Below are 24146 nucleotides of genomic sequence, written 5' to 3' on the forward strand. Positions count from 1 at the left end.
GTTAAGTGAGAGGGGGTGGGTCACTCATGCCAGTTGTGTGAGGGGCAGAGACTTTAAAAAGCATACTGGCTCCCAGTGGCTGGTAAGGTATGTGCCTGGTGTGCTGAAGGTAGCTAGGAGACTAAGCGAGGTGCACTAGTGGAGGAAATTAGGGAGGTGGGATCTGTAGCTTGCAGATACCTAAAAAGGGAGGAAAATGGCACATCACCAGCACCACTCCCAGTTCTTCCTCTGCCGGCACCTGTGGGGTCTCCCACTAGATAGGCATTCTGACCCTGGAGGCTTCTACCCAGGTCCTGATCTTGAATTGCTGGGAATCCTGCCTGCATGTCCCTTAGTTCTGACACCCTGTGTGAGAGGTGTCTCTTGGTGGAGTCCCTCAAGAAGCAGGCAAGGGAGTGCAGGAGGAGATGGCTTGTCTGCATAACCATCCAGGAGCATGAGGACATCACTGACAGGATGCGTGTGGAAACAACAGGGATAGAGGATGCTAGCTGACTACAGCAGAACCTCGAGAAGGAAGGAGAACCGGCTGCTCTGCAGAGAGAAGACTGGCTGCTAGCCACCTCAAGCAGTAGACAGTGCTCCACCCAGGTCCCCCATCCATTGTGGTCATGAACTGCTACGCTGTGCTGGCAACAGGAGGTGAGGAGCACACCCCAGTGGTTGGGGAGGAGGAACCACCTACAACCAGTGGATGACATCACAAAGGCTAAGGTGTTTAATGCCTATTTTGCTTCAGTCTTCACCAAAAAGGTTAATTGTGTGACCAAATGCTTAACACAATAATAACCACTAGGGGGAAAGAACACAAGTCAGAATACAGAAAGACCAGGTTAAAGGATCTATAGATAAGTTAGATGTATTCAAATCAGCAGGTCCTTATCAAATTCTTCCTAGGGTATTTAAGGAACTAGCTGAAGCATTCTTGGAACCATTAGACTAGGGATTGGCAACCTTTGGCATGTGACTCATCAGGGAAATCCGCTGGCGGGCGGTTTGTTTACCTGCCGCGTCCACAGGTTCGGCCTATCGCAGTTCCCACTGGCCGCAGTTCGCCGTTCCAGGCCAATGGGGGCTTCAGGAAGCGGCGGCCAGCACATCCCTCGGCCCACACTTCCCCCAGCCCCCATTGGCCTGGAATGGCGAACCACACCAGTGGGAGCTGCGATTGGTTGAACCTGCGGATGCGGCAGGCAAACAAACTGGCCTGGCCCACCAGAGGATTCCCCTGATGGGCCGCGTGCCAAAGGTTGCTGATCCCTGCATTAGACATCTTTGATAACTCCTGGAGGATGGGTGAGGTCCCAGAGGACTGGTAAAGGGCAAACACAATACATATCTTTAAAAAGGGGACCAAATGGGATTTATAGACCAGACAGCCTCACTTCAATACCTGGAAGGATACTGGAACCAATTATCATCAATTTGTAAGTACCTAGAGGATAATAGGGCAATAAGTAATAACCAGCATGAATTTGTCAAGAATAAATCATACCAAACCAACCTAATTACCTTCTTTGACAGGGTTACTGGCTTAATGGATTGGCAAGGAAGAAGTACACATAATATATCTTGGTTTTAGTAAAGATTTTGACACTGTCTTACATAACATTTTCATAAGCAAGCTCAGGAAATGTGGTTGAGATGAAATTACTGTAAAGTGGGTGCACAAGTGGTTAAAAGATCATATTCAAAAAGTAGTGATCAATGGTTCACTGTTAAATTGGGAATATCTAGCAGGGTCCTGCAGCGATCTCTTCTGGCTCTGGTACTATTCAATATTTTCACTAATGACTTGGATAATTGAGTGGTATAAAATTTGCAGATGACCCAAGATGGGAGGGGTTGCTAGAACATTAGAGGACATGATACAATTCAAAACAACCGTCACAAATTGGAGAACTGAGTCACAGAGTTTAAGGCTAGATCAGACCACCAGATCATCTCTTCTTACATTCTGCATGCCACTAGCCACCAACACCATGCAGCACCCACACATTAAACCCAGTGATGAGCTGCCAAAATCTGAAGAACCAGTTCCTTCAGTCGCTCCGGGTTTTTGGCAGCGCTTCGGCGGCACGTCCTTCACTCCATCCGGGTCTTCGGAGGCATTGAGGGCTGGAGTTTGCCCAACCCTTGAACAACTAGTTCTAAACCTGCTTCTAAATTTAACAACTGGTTTGCGTGAACCGGTGCGAACCGGCTCCAGCTCACCATTGGTTAAACCCAACAACCAAAATTATACCAAAGTCTTACAGCCTATGTGAGACTGAATTATTATGGGGGACAGGCAAAGAATTTGAGGGATTCAGGTGAACCAATGCCTGAGGCTCCCGCAATAGCAGGGAGTTCATTAAGTGAAATAAACCCAAATAATCCCAGCAAGTGACCCTCACTCCACGCTGCAGAGGAAAGCAGCAAACCCCCACGATCACTGCTAATCTGTCCTTGGGGAAATTCCTTCCCAATCCCACCTATGGCGATCAATTAAACCCTGCCTATGTAAGCAAGAACCAGCCAGCCAAGCACCTAAGAGAGAGAATACTCAGTGCCACCTCAGAGCACTGACCCACCTCATCCAGTGTCCCATCTCCAGCCAGGGCCATCCCTTCATTCAGAGGAAGGAGAATAAAACCAAACAACCACTCAGAATACATTGGGGGGAAATCCCTTCCAGATCCCTACAGGTGACCATCTGAAACTCTGAAGCATGAGCTTTGGGAGCGTAACACACACATAAGATGCACAAGAAAGCTAACGGCATTTTGGGCTGTATAAGTAGGGGCATTGTCAGCAGATCAAGGGACGTGATCGTTCCTCTCTATTTGACATTGGTGAGGCCTCATCTGGAGTACTGTGTCCAGCTTTGGGCCCCACACTACAAGAAGGATGTGAAAATATTGGAAAGCGTCCAGCAGAGGGCAACAAAAATGTTTAGGGGTGAGGAGCACATGACTTATGAGGAGAGGCTGAGGGAACTGGGATTGTTTAATCTGCGAAAGAGAAGAATGAGGGGGGATTTGATAGCTGCTTTCAACTACCTGAAAGGGGGTTCCAAAGAGGATGGCTCTAGACTCTTCTCAGTGGTACCAGATGACAGAACAAGGAATAATGGTCTCAAGTTGCAGGTTGGATATTAGGAAAAACTTTTCACTAGGAGGATGGTGAAGCACTGGAATGGGTTACCTAGGGAGGTGGTGGAATCTCCTTCCTTAGAGGTTTATTATTATTCATATAGAGCTGGTTTTAAATTTCCAGCAAAACATGCCAGTGCTCACATTTCAGGAATTCGAGCTTTCATTGATGCTGTCTTGCACGTGTTTTAATTACAAATCACCCCATGTGAGATCCTTATGCTCAGAGCTGAAGGGAGTTCCTCTGAGCTTTCGTAAAAGACCTTGACACAATGCTGCTACTACAGTTTCTCTCTTTTTTTCTAAAATCGCCTTTTAAGAGAAAGAAGCCTGCATAATCCTAGAACTTTCAGATAACAAGCATGTGATTTTATGAACAGATCTGACTATAAACACCCACCACCAAACAGGAATAAAATTTGATGTTATGTTCCTGGGATTCAGTGTAAGTCAGTAGGAAAACCAATTCATTATTCTTTGAGTGCAGGAGGGGTATAAAACTTTATATAAATAGATTTTTAGCTCCTGGCTAATGATATATATGAACTTCCACCAGGTAAGGTTTGCCACTGCTCAGTAATCTAGACCTACATGTTATGTTATCATTTTCTTCTATGTTTGAAGAATCAGAGAGAAGGCTTCCAATAATGTTCACTCTGCTGGCAGACTACATCTGACCATGGATTCCACTGTATTTTATTTTTTGGCTAATATCTCTTTGTGTTATTTAGCTGTAATGGCTTCTCTTTTCCACTCGCGGTCTCTGCATTTCTCTGGTTTCCTCCCCTACCCCCACGTTGCATCTGACCTTTTAAATGCTTTTTCCCCCCCAACCAATTCTTCCTTTTTCGATAAGGGCACATTAAATAGCTCCAGCGCTGAGCACACCATTACAAGTGCTGAAATGTCAGGAAGTTACAAGCTCGTGCAGTAGTTATGCTTTCCGATCTCAGCTTTCCATAGGAATTCTGAGTTTTCTTCCCTTTGCAATCAGAAATTGAAGAAAAAACCTATCCATAACCTACTCCGATTTCCTGCAGGGCTTGGGCCAGCAGCAATTCACTTCCGTGACTGGCCCCTGATGCTGCACCTATGCACTTGGGGAGTCTCCTTCCTGTTCCAGGAAGGAACAACTTCCCCGCTGTAGCAGTTAAATTATGCCACGTTACTACGGGTTCTGCCTCTGGCCCCCGAGATGAAGCAGAGCAGGATATAGTACACTGGGCTTCTGAGAAGATTGTTCTTTATGTAAGCAGTGTCAGGATGAGCTCCACCCTGACATCTGGTGGTGAGGTGTGGCAAGTTGTGGAAAAGAACTTCAGGGGCCGATCTCATTTGCATAGGCACACCCACCACGCCTAGAATGAGACCATAGCTGCCCAAATGGTCACTTTGGCTGCTGTGGGATCCCCAGTGTCTCTGTTATTGGGGCAGGAAGAATAAATTGTTATTACCCTGATTATGGGAACTGTGCTTGGAACTGTACGTGGCCTTTTGTTATGATGGAGGGATTCACCATCAACTAAGTAGCACTCGCTAGGCAAGGGTCATGGGTTCCAAAACTGTGTGAATGGAGAGAGGCTGGGGACAAGTAGTAGTACTTGGTGGCATGGGCCCCTTGGTGAGGGCCTTACATGCTGATTGCACTTCCTCCTCTCTCCACTGTGGAATATCAGAGCTAATTTTGATTTCATTAGAAGTCTAGTTATAGGCTGCTGAGCTCACTTTGGGCTGACAGTGCACCAGCACTGGGGCTCCCCTACTATAAGCTGAATTCACCTAAGAGCTGAAATCACTGAGTGTTGTGTTAAGTAGTGGGGGAGCCTGAAGATATATTGTGGAGCAGTTTGCGGGACGGCTGGTGAAGCAGTTCGACGCGGAGCAGTGTGTGGATGGCAGGAGCTGCTTGTGGGCCGTGGAGCTGAGTTCGTGGGGCAGCTGAGCAAAGGAGTTCGTGGGGCGGCTGGCGGAGCGGAGCGCAGCTGAGCGAAGGAGTTCGTGGGGCGGCTGGCGGAGCGGAGCGCAGCTGAGCGAAGGAGTTCGTGGGGCGGCTGGCGGAGCGCCGCTATGGAGCTATGGGGCGGTCAGCTTCAGATCACGTAAGGTGCCTCTTACCCCCGTCCCATTTCCACCCAGGTTGGGAGGTAAAGCTCCGCCGATAAACTTTCGAACTCTGGGGCTGCCCTGACCAGGGACAGAGACTTTTGGGGCATTGGACTTTTGGGACTTTGGGTGATTTGGGGTTGCTGGACTCAAGAACCAAAGGGAAAAGGGCATGCCCCAATTTGCCTGGGGTGGGGTTGTTTTTGCTCATGGGTTGTGTTATGAATCCTGTTGGTGGTGTTTCCCCAACATAATGCCACATTGTTTCTCTCTGTTATTAAAAGACTTTTGCTACACTCAGACTATGTGCTTGCGAGAGGGGAAGTATTGCCTCTTGGAGGCGCCCAGCGGGGGTGGTATATATTTTTCCCAGGTCACTGGGTGGGGGCTCGAGCCGGTTTGCATTGTGTTATTGGAATGGAACCCCTAGATATTGAACCCGGCCCTTGTTGCTGCCAACTCTGACGGGCAGAAGGGTTACATTTTTGGGGGCTCGTCCGGGATCGCCTGGGTCAGTACCCCTCGCAAGCACCTGTTGAGTGATCCACTACATTGGGAAACAATTTATTCTTCCTGCCCCAATAACAGAGACACTGGGGATCCCACAGCAGCCAAAGTGACCATTTGGGCAGCTATGGTCTCATTCTAGGCGTGGTGGGTGTGCCTATGCAAATGAGATCGGCCCCTGAAGTTCTTTTCCACAACTTGCCACACCTCACCACCAGATGTCAGGGTGGAGCTCATCCTGACACTGCTTACATTTATGATTTCCAAAGCACCAGAGTAGCACCTAACGCTTTCCAAAAGGCCCCTTTGGCTTCCAAATTCAGGACCTGATCCTACAAGGTGTCACAGGCCCTCAACTCCAATGGCACTAATTTTGCAAATGCATTGCTGCAGGAGGTGGGAACACCCCAACCCAAAGGCCAGCCGGCCAGTTTGCCTCACCTTAAATGGACACACAGAACTGTGAGCGATCCAAACATTGTTCCTCGGTGGTGCTATGAGCACTATATATACGCTGTGAATAGGAGGGACAGAGCATGTGATAGCATTTCACAACCACTGGTGATAGGAGGACATTTTGGTATATTTTATGGGGAGGCAGTGTGTCCTAGTGGATAGAGTACTGGGCTGGGATTCAGGACACCTGGATTCTAGTCCCATCTCTGCCACTCACCTGTTAGGTGACCTTGATCAAGTCACATCATCCCTCTGTGCCTCTGTTTCCCCAACTGTGAAATGGGGATAATGATGCTGACCTCCATCAAAAGCTCTTTGAGATCTGCTGCTGAAAAGCGCAATAGATGAGCTAGGTATTATTAATACCTGGGGGTGGGGAATGAAACTCAGCTCATAGCTGTAAAGTCAAAGGGTGGAACACTGGCCTTGTTGAAGTCACTGGGAGTTTTGCTTTGACTCCAGTGGGGCACAGTTTCATCCACAAAGACTTGGTGAACAAGACAGAGATCTGGAGAACAGGGGGTCTGATTTTGATTCAGAGTCGAGCAATACACTGTTATCTCACAGCATCTACACAGAGTTTTCCCCATTTATCTCCTGTCAGGCAAGAATCCTGCAGCCATGTGTGATGACTGGTGCATTTCTCGTCATTTTTAAAATTACTGTCTTTTAGAAGTGTGCGTTTAGGCACCAATCTTGCCAGCACTTGACACTCACGAGGCTCTGGCTTAGAGTCTTCATTGGGCTTAACAGCAGGGCTTTATGGCCAGCTCCTGCTCCCATTCATGTCAATGGAAAGAGTCCTTCCACTTTAATGGAAAAAGAAAAGGAGGGACTTGTGGCACCTTAGAGACGAACCAATTTATCTAAGGTGCCACAAGTCCTCCTTTTCTTTTTGCGAATACAGACTAACACGGCTGCTACTCTGAAACCTTCGACTTTAATGGGAACTGGATTAGACCCCTAGAGTGAGGGTTAAAGTGGCAGGCAAGATTACGATCTGATCAAGCCACAGACCCCAAAAGTTGTTCAGACAAGACCATGCTTCATATTCTACATAAATTACATAATGCCTCTGGCCAGAGGAAGTGTTTGTACCCTATGTATATTGACAGTGAGATAACAATGCCATCTAGCTGCAGCTGCTGAGACATGCCGGTTCACCAGGCAATGCTGGCCGACCTATTATTTCAACTGCTTTGCTTGTCACATAACAGTCATTTCTTCCATGCCAAGCTGCATATTAATTCCTGCAAAGGCGGTTAGCCCAGCCAAGAGATGCATGATTAGCAAAGAGGACTGATCAAATATTTAGTTGATTTCAATATTGATAATTTTATTCTATTACAAGCTTAGCTAGTTCTAGCATTGCTATTTTGTGCTTCTTGTTTTGCATTTCTCTCTTGGTTTTCTGTCTGTTCATTTTAGGTCCTCTCTTTCAGCCAGACACTTTTTACCCCCAGATCTGGCTACTTGATTTCCATGCAGTTCTCAGTTTTGCATTCCCATGTACCTAATCCAATCAGCTGCAGCGGTCTTGCTAGCACACCAACTGTTGAGTTTACAAGCTGCATGATTGGAAGGCGGGGCACAGAGCTCATAATTTAAATAGGTTTCAGAGTAACAGCCGTGTTAGTCTGTATTCGCAAAAAGAAAAGGAGGACTTGTGGCACCTTAGAGACTAACCAATTTATTAGAGCATGAGCTTTCGTGAGCTACAGATTCATCTGATGAAGTGAGCTGTAGCTCACAAAAGCTCATGCTCTAATAAATTGGTTAGTCTCTAAGGTGCCACAAGTCCTCCTTTTCTTTTTGATAATTTAAATAGTAAACCTGGAGTTCAAATAAATGTAGATTAATTAAACCACCTGTCTTTACAGCATGGATTGTTTTAATGATGCAGAAAAAATGAATATATTTTGTTTTCATTTGTCAAGCATTTCTTGGTGATTTTTATAGGAGATCTAAACTGTTGTTATTTCCACCGGGAACAAATTCAGTGACAAGATAAAATCAGATTAATGGATCCAGGGCCTAATTAGCAGTGGGTTTGTGAAGCACTGTGTTTCTGGTCATTCTGGGCCAAGTCTCATTAACTCATCTATATAATTTGCTGCCTATTGACTGACACAGTAGAGGGGGATTCAGGAAAAAGACAAATACAAATGGCATATTATCATTCCCAATTTACAAATGGAAACTGAGGCTTAGAAAGATTAAGTGGCTTGCACATTCCTTGGTCACACAGGAAGTTCAAAGTACACCTGGGAATTGAACTCAGAACTCCTAAAACCTATTCTAGTGCCTTAGCCACAAGACAATGCTTTCATTCCCTGGGCTGCTTGAGAGAAAGTACCTTATCATGATAGTTTGTACAGTGTTGATTCTGTATTTATAGATGCAAACTAGTGTAGCGAGAGGCATTATACTGCCTTGAGGTACAATCCAGCCAAAGCTACAGCTGTTCTCTAGTCCCCAATTCAGGGCTAGGCCTAAAGGACAGAATCTGACCCCACATGCCAAGGCATCCCCATGCCAGTCAATATTCCACACACCAACAATGCTGTTCTTGGGATGGCCAATAACCTCCTTTCACATCCATCAGCAGAGAGCGATGTGTGTTCTGAAGTGGAATTTTACACGGAAAGGGAGTCATTACAAACCAACAGATTCAACAGCAAAACCAGTGTCCTTATTGAAGGCCAGATTCAGACAACCTTATTCACATCAAGTACTGTGCTCAAGTGACCAGGGACTCAGCATATACAGAACTGTCAGCATCTGGCCCCAATACAGTGGTACCGGCTACTCATCACTGATTAACGAACGTCACTGAACTACTTCCTGTTACTGGTACAGCAGCTGTCAGAAATACCCAGGAAAAAATATCGACAACAGCTGCCGGATGTTACTTATTGTTCCTGCTTGATTGCTGTCATGGCACATCACTGGCTTGAAAGACAGCGAGTTGCTTGTTGCCATCTTAACTCCGATTTAGTTTATCATCCAGTCTCTAGGTTCCCGTGTTCGTTTGCCCCTCTGTTCTCTCACTCCACTATTGTTCATCACTCATTTATAATTTCCCTTAAGAATACGCTTCCCCAAATTAAAATAATTCAAACTCTTTACTGTCCTGGTTTTTACATCTTTCATTGTCTTTACTGCTCTGTTTCAGTGGGATTTGGCTTGCTTTCACTACTGGAAGTGTTTTACGGTATCTCAAAAGCACTCCTGTTTTTCATTTTCTTCCTCATTAGCAGATACATAATCACCACAGGACAGTGTTCCAAACCCTTTGTTTTGTAAGCGCAAATTCAAAAAAGAATCTGTACCTGTTTTTTTGGCATCAGAGCCTGATCCAGTCTCCTGGTAGCTGGGTGAAGTTGGCAAGCAGGGTAGGAGACCATCTGTCATACAGTTGGGTGCCCTCCCCAGTACATTTGACAGAACGCCAGGGCTCAGAAGTCCACCAAACCAGTCATGGTCTGCTTTTAAAGGAGGAGATGTGCAGATCACTTTAGAAGGACTTGTATTTTAAAGTTGTACAAACAAGAGAAGCATTTCATTTGAATGATAATGTGCTGTCTTTTCCATTTCAGTATACCATCCAAGACACCAACTACATTATGCCAAGATTGAACATTCAAATCCCAGTGGCAAACTTTACTTTGTTTTGGCATTAAAATGAAGCGCAAATGTATTTTTTGCAAAAGCAAATCTGCTCTTCATCATAAACAAAAAGCACGGGGCATAGAGAAAGCTGTGGGTGAAAGTGTCCATCCCTCTTGCTACAATACATGGTTTCTTGGGCTGAATAAAGCATCATTTGAGCAGCAGCATTTAGATTTCTGAGTCTGGGATGTGGCAAACATGGTCGATAAACCAGGCAGACATGAGACCAGGTTTTCAGAAGTGCTTAACACTCAGCTGCTCCCACTGGGACATGTCTGGGCTGACTTTCAAGAGAACTCAGCATCCAATTCACTAACCTCTTTGGAAAATCGGGCCATTGATTTTGGTGCCTTACTGGAGCTGGGGTCCAGACCGTCCCAGACTGTCTTGAAGTATTTTTTTTCCTTCCTCTCCAATCTCAGTGGTGAGGATTTTCAAAGGAGCCTATGTTTAAATACCAAAGTCAATAGGAGTTGGGTATCTAAGTCCCTATGGCACCTCTTAAAATTTCAGCCAGTCATCTTTTTTCATGCTCATGTATGCGTGGAGCATCCTCCATTCCCTGTTCTGTCAGCTGCCTTGCATTCCTGTCTCATGGAGTGAGTTGCCTTTCCAGTGCCAGGACTGGCTGTGCCTCAATTCCTCGGCCTCCAGCTCAGCTGCCTCACCATTTCTGGTTGGTTCATTTAGGCGTCCTGCCAAAATGGCAAATTCTATTGTTTCGAGGGTAATAAAAGTCCAAGATAACCCTTCGCCTTCCCTGGGCCACAGCTCTTCCCCTAGGGTCCATGCACCCATCACCCCTTAGCATCAGGAGTTTCACTGGACCTTGCCTCTTCCTTGATCTTGTTCTTTCTCTCTCTCGTTCTCTCTTGGTGGTGAAACAGCTGCTCCTTTATTTCCTGCCTCTTTCCCTGCACACATTGCTTCCCAGCCTGCAATTCTCATAGTCCCTCCGGGAGCTACAACCCCTGAAAAGCCCTTGATGCTCCAACAGGATTGTGGCCATCCGTTAATGGTCCTGTGTAAGGTGCTGGGCAAGTCCCCAGCGCACAAAAGATCCACTGCCACATCAGGCAGAGTTATATTTTCTCATTGTCTTCTCTCCCAAGGGTCTCTAGCAGCCTCTTCCAGAGAACTCAACCCCCTCTGCTCCTGCTTCTTCAGTCCAGCTCTGAATAGGGACTCCCTGTCCTCTCCTCAGCTGCACCGATTAATCATAGAATCATAGGACTGGAAGGGACCTCGAGAGGTCATCTAGTCCAGTCCCCTGCACTCATGGCGGGACTAAGTATTATCTAGACCATCCCTGACCGGTGTTTGTCCAACCTGCTCTTAAAAATCCCCAATGGCGGACATTCCACAACCTCCCTAGGCAATTTATTCCAGTGCTTAACCACCCTGACAGTTAGGAAGTTTTTCCTAAGGTCGAACATAAACCACCCTTGCTGCAATTTAAGCCCATTGCTTCTTGTCCTGTCCTCAGAGGTTAAGAACAACAATTTTTCTCCCTCCTCCTTGTAACCACCTTTTACATACTTGAAAACTGTTATCATGTCCCCTCTCAGTCTTCTCTTTTCCAGACTAAACAAACCCAATTTTTTCAATCTTTCCCCATAGGTCATGTTTTCTAGACCTTTAATCACTTTTGTTTCTCTTCTCTGGTCTCTCTCCAATATGTCCACATCCTTCCTGAAATGTGGCGCCCAGGACTGGACACAATGCTCCAGCTGAGGCCTGATCAGCGTGGAGTAGAGCAGAAGAATTACTTCTCGTGTCTTGCTTACAACACTCCTGCTAATACATGCCAGAAGGATGTTTGCTTTCTTTCCAACAGCGTTATACTGTTGACTCATATTTAGCGTGTGGTCCACAATGACCCCCCAGATCCCTTTCTGCAGTACTCTTTCCTAGGCAGTCATTTCCCATTTTGTATGTGTGCAACTGATTGTTCCTTCCTAAGTGGAGTACTTTGCATTTCTCCCTATTGAATTTCATCCTATTTACTTCAGACCATTTCTCCAGTTTGTCCAGATCATTTTGAATTTTAATCCTATCCTCCAAAGCACTTGCAACCCCTCCCAGCTTGGTATCGTCCACAAACTTTATAAGTGTACTCTCTATGCCATTATCTAAATCATTGATGAAGCTATTGAACAGAATTGGACCCAGAACTGGGACCCCACTCGTTATGCCCTTCCAGCATTACTGTGAACCATTGAGGCCTCTGGCCTCTAATTGGGCAGACAACGCTGTTACACCTGGCATTGCTTCTTACAGTCCACTTTAAAAACCTTCATCCTTCCTGTGGCCTACAAGTGATTTCTTACCCACAGATGACAAACAAGCTTCCGCAGAGCCATCAACATGTTTGTGTACTGAGTAAAACTCACCTCTGTGTCCTTGCACCACTTACACCCAAGTTGTTCTGAACCCTCGCAAGGCCACAGGCACAGAGCGAGGGCTGCTTGTTGGTTTTTTGCTCTGGATTCACTCTGGACAATTAAAATATACTCACATGCTCTAGCATAGTCCACAAGTTGCAGACTTCAGGGGAACGTTGCCATCCAATCTAAAAGTTGTTTTCATTAGAATTAAGGAAAACCTAGGGAAAGGTTTTGGTTAATCGAAGGTGTTACAGAACCTTGTGGCCTGCACATTAGGCTGGCATCAACTTGACAATGTCTTTTTACAGTGCAGATATTAAGAAAAGCTGGTTCTCAGCTGGTTTAGAGAGTGACAAGAGTAAAAAAACATGGAAAGCAGGAGAAGTTACAGACACAGCAGATCACTTGCATTGATTGACAACAGGGAATCAAGTTCCAGTGAGTAGGGCACTGGTCCAGCATTCGGGAGACCTGGGTTCTAACCCCAGTTCGACAATTCATCTATTGGGCAATCTTGGGCAAGCCACTTCCTCTCTCTGAGACTCAGTTTTCCCTCCCACCCTTTGTCTGTCATATCTGTTTAGATTGCAAGCTCTTTGGAACAGAGAGTTGTCAGTGTGACAGCTGCCCTCTTGTTAACACATTGGGGAGCGAACCAGAGCTGAAAAGTATGAACTGCTCAAGTTCTATATCTAGGGACTGTAACAACTCATATCTTCTGAGGAGTGACCCAGAGTGAGACCCATAACACACACTCACCAGTGGGTTACCTCTGCACAGTAATTATCACAAAGAGGCTATGATCTAGTTTAGGGCTTCCAGGCCCACTGTAATAGGAAAAATAATAAATTAACAATAATGAAAATGTTGCTTGCTTTATGGAGTCTCCAGACCTGGCATCTCCTTTACCTCTGAGGATAAGACAAGAAGCAGTGGGCTTAAATTGCAGCCAGGGCAGTTTAGGTTGGACATTAGGAAAAACTTCCTAACTGTCAGGGTGGTTAAGCACTGGAATAAATTGCCCAGGGAGGTTCTGGAATCTCCATCATTGAGTATTTTTAAGAGCAGGTTGGACAAACACCTGTCAGGGATGGTCTAGATAATACTTAGTCCTGCCTTGAGTGCAGGGGACTGGACTAGACAACCTCTCGAGCCCCCTTCCAGTCCTGTGATTCTATCTCAATACCACTTGAAGTAGCAGCTGCCAAAAAAGCTTTATAGGGTTTTTTTTTTCATTTTAAAGTTACAAATGGGGTGAGGCCACGACTGGCTTTTCATTTGTGTTTTAAACATTTTTCTCAACATTCATTTTAATAACAGGGGAGGTTCTCCTTTGCTTTTGAATCTAGTGACACCCGCTCTCAGCCTAGCTACAATGACACTAGCCCTCTGGAGTCAGTGGCAGGAGGTGGCTCTGTTGACTCCTTTACACCAGAAATAACAAAACTGAAACAAAGGAATAGCTCACAGCAAGGAATTGCCTCCTGGCGAGTAGAGGCAGGTCCTAACTCAATGTGGTGGCTTTGGTGCATCCCATTCTGCGGGGCCTCGTTATAAAAAACTAAAGCTGCTCCTTGAACCAGACAGGCTGTATGTAGAGTGGAGTTTTTTCTAACCTCATTATTGCTGATAAAAGACTGTTTACGAGTTTAAATCGCTGTTTGAGATGGTTCTAATTACTATAGTCTCCTCTGCTATAGTAGTCATGGCAAGGAAATTAACCTCAACTTCCATGACGCTTGCTGACTTTCAGCTTGGCACACATACCTCACATCATGCTCAGTTGTCTAGTCATAGCAGTGCCTGCAACAGAGGGGATGAAAGTTTAGACAGACAGAAATGAAACCCCACACATTTATTTAAAAGACATACGTTAGAGGTGCAAAGCTCTGCAATGAAACTGTTATAAAGGCTATAGCTACCTCACCATTTTACTCTCAGTCACCTACCCATTGGGAACTCAACCAAGCCAGACGTGCCGGAAGCTCTCTGGAAGTGGGGGAGATGACCGGTGCCCGAACCAGGGCCCTGCCCCACATTTCTCCCCAAGGCCATGCCCCCTCTCCAACTTTCCCCCTGAGGCCCCTCCCTCGCTCCACCTCTTTCCCCCAAGACCCCACCCTGGGTAGCTCCTCTCTGCCTCCTCCCCATGTTGATCACCCTTAAGGCAGGTTGAAAAGTGGGAGGGCACAGCCATGGGCCCCTGACCCCCCACCCTGTTCTGGGGCCCCTGAACTGAGAGCCCCAACTCATTTCACATACGGTCATTACAGACGCTGCCAGATTCTAACCAGGAAAGTAAGGCTAGAGTGCTCCCTTCTAGCCCATTACTCCCTGTGCTACCCAGCCCCTGGGAATCTCTCTCTGCAGTGGGAATTACCTCTGGAAAAATATTACTGGGACTATTTCCTAATGATCACCTTTCAGGTCACTAATTTGCATTTAAAGCATTTTCCATAAGGCATTAGTTGGTGTCTTGTATAAAATTAGTTGAACTTTAAAAACACTACTGCAGAAAAGGCAGAGTGCTACCAGGGGTGAAAATCGGCTGGTATGGGCCGGTACGGCGTACCGGTTAGAAGCGGCTGCCGTTACCGGCCCATACACAGCTGACCTGGCAGCGCTTTAACGTTGTTCACCCTTTTGCCCTCCCCCTGTCGGCGGCCCTGCCGGTAGGGACCCTATTGGCAGGGCCGCAAATGGTGTGTGTGGGGAGGTGTAAAGGGGCAGTTGCCCCAGGGCCTGGTGATTTAAAAGGACCCAGCGCTCCTGTCAAGGTTCCTCCCCCACTCTGAACTCTAGGATACAGATGTGGGGACCTGCATGAAAATCCTCCTAAGCTTATCTTTACCAGCTTAGGTCAAAACTTCCCCAAGGTACAAAATATTCCACCCGTTGTCCTTGGATTGGCCACTACCACCACCAAACTAATACTGGTTACTGGGGAAGAGCTGTTTGGACACATCTTTCCCCCCAAAATACTTCCCAAAACCTTGCACCTCACTTCCTGGACAAGGTTTGGTAAAAAGCCTCACCAATTTGCCTAGGTGACTACAGACCCAGGCCCTTGGATCTTAAGAACAATGAACAATCCTCCCAACACTTGCACCCCCCCTTTCCTGGGAAATGTTGGATAAAAAGCCTCACCAATTTGCATAGGTGACCACAGACCCAAACCCTTGGATCTGAGAACAATGAAAAAGCATTCAGTTTTCTTACAAGAAGACTTTTAATAAAAATAGAAGTAAATAGAAATAAAGAAATCCACCCTGTAAAATCAGGATGGTAGATATCTTACAGGGTAATTAGATTCAAAAACATAGAGAACCCCTCTAGGCAAAACCTTAAGTTACAAAAAAGATACACAGACAGAAATAGTTATTCTATTCAGCACAGTTCTTTTCTCAGCCATTTAAAGAAATCATAATCTAACACGTACCTAGCTAGATTACTTACTAAAAGTTCTAAGACTCCATTCCTGGTCTATCCCGGGCAGAAACCAGCATATAGACAGACACACAGACCCCCTGTTTCTCTCCCTCCTCCCAGCTTTTGAAAGTATCTTGTCTCCTCATTGGTCATTTTGGTCAGGTGCCAGCGAGGTTACCTTTAGCTTCTTAACCCTTTACAGGTGAGAGGAGCTTTCCCCTGGCCAGGAGGGATTTCAAAGGGGTTTACCCTTCCCTTTATATTTATGACAGCTCCAGACCTGCCACGGTAACGGCAGCCGGAGCCCTGGGCCCTTTTAAATCGCTCCTGGAGCCCTGGCCACCACGGGCCAGGCAGCGCAGATGGGCTGGCTGGGAGAGGCTGAACCCCAGCCCCACCCCTTCTGCCTGAGGCCCCGCTCCTTCTGGGACCCCAGAGCCGGGCCCCTGTACCAGTAAGTCCTCTGTGCTACTTTCACCCCTGAGCACTACAGGAGGTGGAATCATTCAATGATCAATGATACTCTGTGTTTTACAGTAAACAGTTTGTTTATGCTTGAGCTTTATCTGCATTCAGATCAGGGCTGCTGTAGACAATGCTTGAACTCTGATTTGCTGAAAACAAGAACTTTAATTTTGTCTAATAATATAGTTTGTTTCGTACGCATCAGCTAAATTCCCTTCGTTTATCCTAGAGACAAGGTGGGTGCGATGATATCTTTTATTGGACCTACTTCTGTTGGTGAGAGAAACAAACTTTATGGAGCTTTTCTTCAGGTCTTGGAAAGGCTTTCAGAGCATCACAGCTCAATTCAAGAGGGAACAGATTCTTTAGCATAAGCAGTAAGCACATATTCTAAGGGACCATTCACCGTGAAGTGGCCCATTACTACTCCTTTAACATGGGAGAAAAAGGGGGGTTAGTGGGTTACAGATGGTTGTAATAAGCCATAAATCCAGTGTCTTTATTAAGACTACGATTTTTAGTGTCTGTTCGTCCTGGCCTATTCCAAGTACTAGTTGTTCCAGGACATAAGGGGCTAAGGGCATTGCTTGGTGTAATAGCATTGAAACCAGTGGAATTACACTCAGGATGAATTTGGGCCGAGATGCACAATTAGTTTCAAAAGCATCATGGTAAGTATTTTAAAACCTTCCCGTTGGCAACAATGAATTTCATGTGGGAAAAACCAAACCTGTGTGCGATAAATCCTAATGTCACAAAATCCAGGCTGGGAGGAATGAGGCTTTAGCAAGCAATTACCTTTCCATATACATTTAATCCAGTAACACTGTAGTTCACTCTCCTGGCAAGATGCATTCGGTCTCTGGCACTTTGCTGCTGAGCCTACACAGAACCAGTAGAAGTTTGCTCTAGGCCAGGTCCTCATGTTCCTCCACTTCTTCTGAGGACCATGTTCCACCCCTGCCCCTAAGACAGCTGGGAGGGAAGGCTGATCGCAATACCACTCCAGACAGCAGATGGTGCTCATCCAGTGAGCCGCTTACACTATACCTCGCCAATCACCACCGTGTACGTACCTGTCACCAACCCAGGGCTGGTTGGGATGGAAGAGAGTTCTATGGGGATCAGGAAGCAATAGCTGTCGTAGGAAGGGCAATGTGAAAGGTTGCCAGGAAACCCCATAGTCTCTTGCATGATAGCGAAAGCGTACTTAGGAATGCATGTCTAATCCAGCGGTTAACCCATCCAAAAGCTGGTGTGGACAATTCAAAGTTTTCAAGCCACGGTTGTGAGGCTTATTGGGCTCATTCTGAGCTGTTGTAACTCATCTTAATTCCATTGGCATAAATTTACAGCAGCTGAGAATCTGCCCCTACTGTATCTGACCCTATCCTTCTAAAGATCTCCTGTCACTGTAAGATACTAAGGTACACTCCTTCTAAAGAGGGTTCTTGCACCACAGCCCAGCTTGTAACCTACTACATCAGCTTATCTTTGTTTCTTTACATCTCCACCATCTTCATTATCCTTCAGTACTCCCTGATTCCAGGGCTAAATATGGACTGTACATTTCAGTTCTCTTGTGCTGCTCATTTTTAGCAATAAAACTGTCTCAGTGCAAGAAATCTGAAGGCATCAGCAAGGTAAATGTGGTTAGCTGGGAGAGGATTTACAGTTTTTAAGCAATATTGTGTGGGAATTCACAGAACTTGTTGTGGCAGTGAAATAATATTAGCATACATAATAAAAGTGATGCGTTCACTGCTGTATTATCATAATGCAACGCATCTGCATCCTCCCGATATCACGGGTGCTAACATTGCTGACTGGCACTGTTTCCTGTAGAAAAAAGAGCTGTAGAAACTACAAAAAGAAAAGGAGGACTTGTGGCACCTTAGAGACTAACCAATTTATTTGAGCATAAGTTTTCGTGAGCTACAGCTCACTTCATTGGTGCATCCGATGAAGTGAGCTGTAGCTCACGAAAGCTTATGCTCAAATAAATTGGTTAGTCTCTAAGGTGCCACAAGTCCTCCTTTTCCTTTTGTGAATACAGACTCACACGGCTGCAACTCTGAAACCTGTAGAAACTACAGACGCACAGAGATACAGTTATTTCCTGAGCTTGCACAGAATCTAGCTGCTGAAAAAATAAGGGGTGTGGTAGGGGTAGAGTCCTGCCTGGGTAGTGTTTGATATACCTGGTTTAGTGGTGAATTGCCAGATAAAGGTCCTTTGCTCATCTCAGACAAAGCATGAGTCCTCTTGCTGTTTTAGGACCTGAGAGAAGCCAAGGGGGTGGCAGCCCAGAGAACTGTAGATCCCTGAGCTGTCTATTGACTCCTCCTTTATACAGCTATCTAGCACTGCTCCACTCAATGCAGACCTGCGCCCAGCTGCTCTGAATAAAGACACCAAAGGCCACTCTCTGGAAGAGGGCTCTTTCCAACTTTAGACCAGATGCCTTCCATTAAAGTCAATGGGTTTGATTCTCCTTTGCCCTGCACCTGGTGCATTCACTGAAACATTGGGATTTGGTATCATTTTGCATGTGCTGGGCAATCATTTGGTACAGGTGCAAAGAACAACCAGGCCCAGGAGGCTTTGCTATAGAGAGAGAAGCTGATTGTAGTTAATAAACCCTTCCCCTAGCACTGAGTGAGGGAAAATCTGGGCTTTGTTTTAATAACTGGTCTCAGAACTTTTTTAAACAACAGAGTTGGTTTTATAAACCTTAAAACTGGACTCAGACAATCTTGTGTCCAACAAACCCATGCAATAATTGGCTACACTATATCCCCCGCTATACAAAACTTTTGCTGATATGAACTACAGGCTAAAGTAGCAGGACATCAATGCCCTCAAAACCCGGTGACTTGCCAGGTCTTGGCATTTACTTGGAGAAATGAATTGGGCTGATCTGGATCCAGAAGTTTGAGCTGCCCGGGGTTCTTTTGGGGTGGGAGAGGGGAGAAGTTGTTCCAGATCCAAATCCTTCTCTAGTTCTAAACCATTCTGTCCCATCCCAATTGCACATGATCTCAGGGACGAAGATGCAGCAAACCCAAAAATTGGCATTAGGGAGAAAAACATAAGCATCCCACACCTGTTAAGGGTGCTACACAGCCTTACTGGCTAATGGTCCGCAATGTACAGTATTCCTATATGGTGGAAAGGCGGCAGATGCAACACTGGGATGGGACACTAAGGTAGAGGGTTCTATTCCTGGCCCTGCAACTGACTTACTGTGTGACATGCAGCAAACCACTTCATCTTCATGGGCCTCTTATCATTTGTTTGTGTAAATTGTAAGCTCTTTAGATACAGAAGGGATACATGCATACAAATTGGATAATCACGTTCAGTAAATTATAACCTTTCCAATGATACCTTACAAGACCTTGCATAAAACATATCTTAGTTAGGCCATATTCATATAATACCCATATTTCTATGAAGAATATGGGGTGTAACATCACAGTGGAAGCAGCAAGAAGCATAACAAAATCCCAATATACAATGGATAGAAAAAGGGAAAAGTAAATGGCAATGATTAAAAGTCAAGTTAAAAAAATGTAGGCAACTAATAAGGAAAGGCAAAGGAATCAGTGACATCTCAGTGGCTAATAGGGATAAAGACAATAAGAAGGCATTTTTAAAATATATTAGGAATAAAAGAAATAGATCAGGTATAGATCCTTGATGTAGACTTGTAAATACTAAGAAGAAGAGTAGAAATACTAAGGAGAAGAGGCAGAAATATTCAGTAAACACTTTTGTTCTGTATTTGAAACATGGCAAAAGGATATATCCATACCAGATGTTGTGGAGGGGGCAGACGATTTACCATCTGTAACAAATGGGGACATGAGGCAGAATCTGCTAATATTAAATATTTTCAAATCAACAGGTTCAGATAAACTTACAATCAAGAGTATTTAAGGGACTAGCTGAAGACTTCTCTGAATCAATGTGAATTTTTAATAAATCTTGGGGGGGAAACTGGGGAAATTCCAGAGAATTGGAGGACTGTCGATGTAGTTCCAGTATTCTAAAAGGGCTGGACCAGGGAACTATAGACCAGTTAGCCTGATGTTAATCCGCGGTAAGATAATGGAAAATGTGATTTGGGGCTCTATCAATAAAAGAATTAGAAGCTAAAAATAGAATTCCTGCCAGTCAACAGGGTTTCCTGGAAGGCAGGTCTTGACAAACCTGTTATCTTCTATTGACAAGATTACAAATCTGGTAGATAAAGATAACAGTGTTGATATAGTATACTTGAATTTCTTTAAGGCATTTGACCTAGTTTCACATGACATTTTGATTAAAAATTTGTATTACATGGAACTAAGAGGGCACACATTAGATGAATGAAAAATAGGTTAGCAGATCTGAAAATGTCGTTGTTAGTGGGGAGATATCAACAATCAGGGCCATTTCTGGTGGAGGTCCCAGAGATCAGTCCTTGGTCCAATGCTATTTAATATTTTTATTAACCATCTGGACTACGGTAGAAAATCTGCAAGTAAAATTTGCAGATGACCCAAAGATTGTTGGGGCAGTAAATAGCAAGGAAGACAGGATACTGTTAGCATGACCTGAATCACCTGGTTAAATGGTCACAATCCAACAAAATGTGTTTTAACCCAGTCAAAAGCAAGATCATACATCCAGGGACAAAGGACATGGATTATACTTACAGAATGGGAGAGTCTCTGCCTTGGAGAGCAACGAATCAGAAAAGGACTTAGGGTTCATCATACATCATTGCCTCAACATGAGTTCTCAATACAATGGGGTGGCAAAAAGGGCTAGTGTGATCCATTGGTATGCCTAAAAGGGGATGTCAAGCAAAAGTAGGGAAGTGATATTGCTCCTGGATACAACATTGGTAAGACTGCTACTAGAATATGGTGTCCAGTTCTGGTGGATGGGGAAAAACTGAAAAGAGTTCAAATGGGGGGTCACAGAAATGATCCATGGGGTGGAAAACACGCCTTACAATATGAGATTAAAGAATTTCAACTTATTCAACTCATCGCAGAGAAGGCTGAGAGGTGATGTGATCCCTGTGTCTAGGTTCAGTCACATGGACAAGAGATCAGATAGCGGAGAAATAGGTGATGCTATCCCTTGCAGACAAAGGGATAACAAGATCTAGTGGCTGAAAAAAGTTAGACAAATTCAACATTGAAATAAGATGCAGTTTCCTAGCATTGGACTAAACATTGGAACAGCTCACCAGAGAAGGTGGTGGACTTACCATCACTTGAGTCTTTGAAACAAGATTGGATTTCTTTCTTAAACATAGTCTGTAATCCAGTTTCTGGGGAAAGTTCTGTGGTGCACACACACATGTGTGGGAGGGGGTCAGGCTAGATGGTCACGGTGGTGCTGCTATCTGGTCTTGGAATCTATGAATCCCCCTGTTCAGCCACTTCCTTGGGGTGAACCGGATTGCTTAAAATGTTCATCATACATGTAGCTCTCTATTTGGTAAAAAAGTTATTTAATCTCATGCTTCAGGGCTTCAGTTGGTCACCTGCAGGATCAGGAAGGATTTTTTTCTCCCCAGTGTATACTTGTAGTCTGGATTTTTTTTCCACTTACCTCTGAAGCATGAGAGATCTGATTTAGCTAAAGACCGGACACTAGTTGGGTAGACCAGTGCTCAGAGATGCTACAGAAAATCCTCTGTCATAGATGCCTGGCTGGTGGGTCTTGCTCACATGCTCAGAGTCTAACTGTCAGCCAGGATTTGGAATTGGGAATGAATTCCCCCCACCCCCAGATCAGATTGGGACCTTTGGGGGATGTTCACTTTCTTCTGCAGTATGGGGTCTGGATCGCCTGCTAGGATTATCTGGACATATCTCCTCTAATGCCCTGATGTTTCAGGGGCCTCAGCCATTGATGGCCTTGGTCTTTCCAGTTCTTTGACTGTGGCACACAAAAGTTTAGTATCCTTTGGACTAAAATATTTTGGTTCACTTGCAGTTGTGGGGCTCAGTGTAGGATTGTTAAGGTGGAATTTGATGTCAGTAATATGTAAGAGGTCATAATCAAATGGTCATTTCTGGCTTTAAACTGTGAAATCTGTGTGTCTGTACAGTGCCTTGCACATGGAGCCCAAACCTCAATGAAGGCCTCTAGGCACCCCTGTAATATAAAACCAGACAACAAACGCCCAGATTTTAAACTTCTGTTCTCCCTTTGAAACCCAAATAAAGGACTTAAGGATGGGCATGTAGACACAGGTAGAAAATGGTGATAAATCCCAGAATTGCTCCAAAAGGGTCAATTTAGAGATACCAAAAGGCCTGCCTCTACTGTTTCACAGAAACAGTGTGTTCTGTGAAGCAAGAGATACTATTGACTTGATTTCCCAAGGTGGGCCAATCCATGCTCTCTAACCTAAGTGGAACAATTACTTTCTTGCAGTTAGAATGCCTCTCACTAATTGCTTTGCAGTCATTCTCACAGTGTTTTCACACAAAAGACTGGACCTTTTGAGTCTGCAAAGCTCTTGGGCTGTCAATCATATAAGAATAGGCCCTCATGAGTTTTCCAGATAAACTGGCAAAACCAAGAAGACCGCTTCCTTCACAATATTTTAACATTTCCACTGTATCTTCTGGGCAAAACCAGGAAGTGCAAAATGAAAATGCTGGCAACGCTTTTGAACTTTAAAAAAAAAAAAAAAGAAATGAGTTTCTATTTTGGTCACTTTTCTACACTGCCCCCAAGACCAGTCTGCAAAATGCTAATGCTGCTCTGAAAGGAGACATTTACTGGCCCTACAACCAAGTACCTGCAGAATCTCAGCATTCAGTGCTTTGGGAGTCGTTGAGATTTAAGGAGCGTTTAGATTTTTAAGCCAATGAAGCAGATAAAAGTTCTAAATTGGCAACAATAAAGAGAGGTGGGAAAGAGCTGAATAGCCTATATCTTTGCTAAAATGTTAAGACCATTTAATTCCTTTTTTACATATTGCAGATATTGTCTTAGTAGCATCTAAGTGCTACTAAGACACTTTGCATTGCTCTCCAGTAAAAACCACAGACTGTTTTCAAAGTTGCTGAGCATCTCTTGAATGTCATAATCTTCCTCTGCTGTCTGACTGAAGCTAGGAGCATTTCAGTTTCCAAGGTGGTGGGATGAGGAACCTTCAGGCTTCGTCTTCTTTGGTTTTTCGTTACAAATATATTTGCTCTACACCCATTCGTTCCTGTTCTAGGATCTAAAAGTCCTTTATGGCCACTGACCTAAATAACTGGAGTGCAAAACTTTTATAATGTGCTAGATGACCATTAATTCAGGCTGGCAAATCCAATCCACCACTTGTCCTTGGTAGAACTCTAGAATGCCCTGGATTGATAATTAGAACCCTCCATGGAAAAATGTACTCAGCCACTGAATGAAACTTAATTTTACATGACAAGCCATTGTCCCTTCAGTTACTTATGTTCACACATCAGAGTCATAATATATTGTTTGCACTAAAATAGATTTTCCCAGCTTCTCTCTTTATTCTAAACCAGCCATATCTCCTCGTGCCGATTTAATTCCCTTCTGGTGCTGCAGTGTGGCGTCTTTGTAGATAGATCCACTGAGCAGAAATTATTTAATTAAAAATTAGGCTTAGCTCCTTCCAGGATGATTAAATATATATTTTTTCTCTATAATGCCAGTCTTGGCAATCTTGCTGGGTTTGTAACTAAGATATAGTATACAGGGCAAATCTTACTATAAAGTCCAAAGTCACTTCTTTAACCTCTCAGGAATGACCTGTTATTTTTCTACAATGATAAATGTGCAATGATTGCATTATATCCTTGTTGTATATTAATGTCTTTATGGATCTCTGTAGTTCAGGTGACAAATCTATTATTTATGCATTTTTTCCAATGTTTAAAATACATCTGTGAGGGAAGTGGAGCCACTCTGGAACAATTTATGAATATTGTATGCTCACCAGGTTAATGAA

Source organism: Lepidochelys olivacea (assembly GCF_965140295.1).
Source record: "Lepidochelys olivacea isolate rLepOli2 genome assembly, chromosome: 6".
In the NCBI taxonomy this organism is placed as follows: domain Eukaryota; kingdom Metazoa; phylum Chordata; order Testudines; family Cheloniidae; genus Lepidochelys; species Lepidochelys olivacea.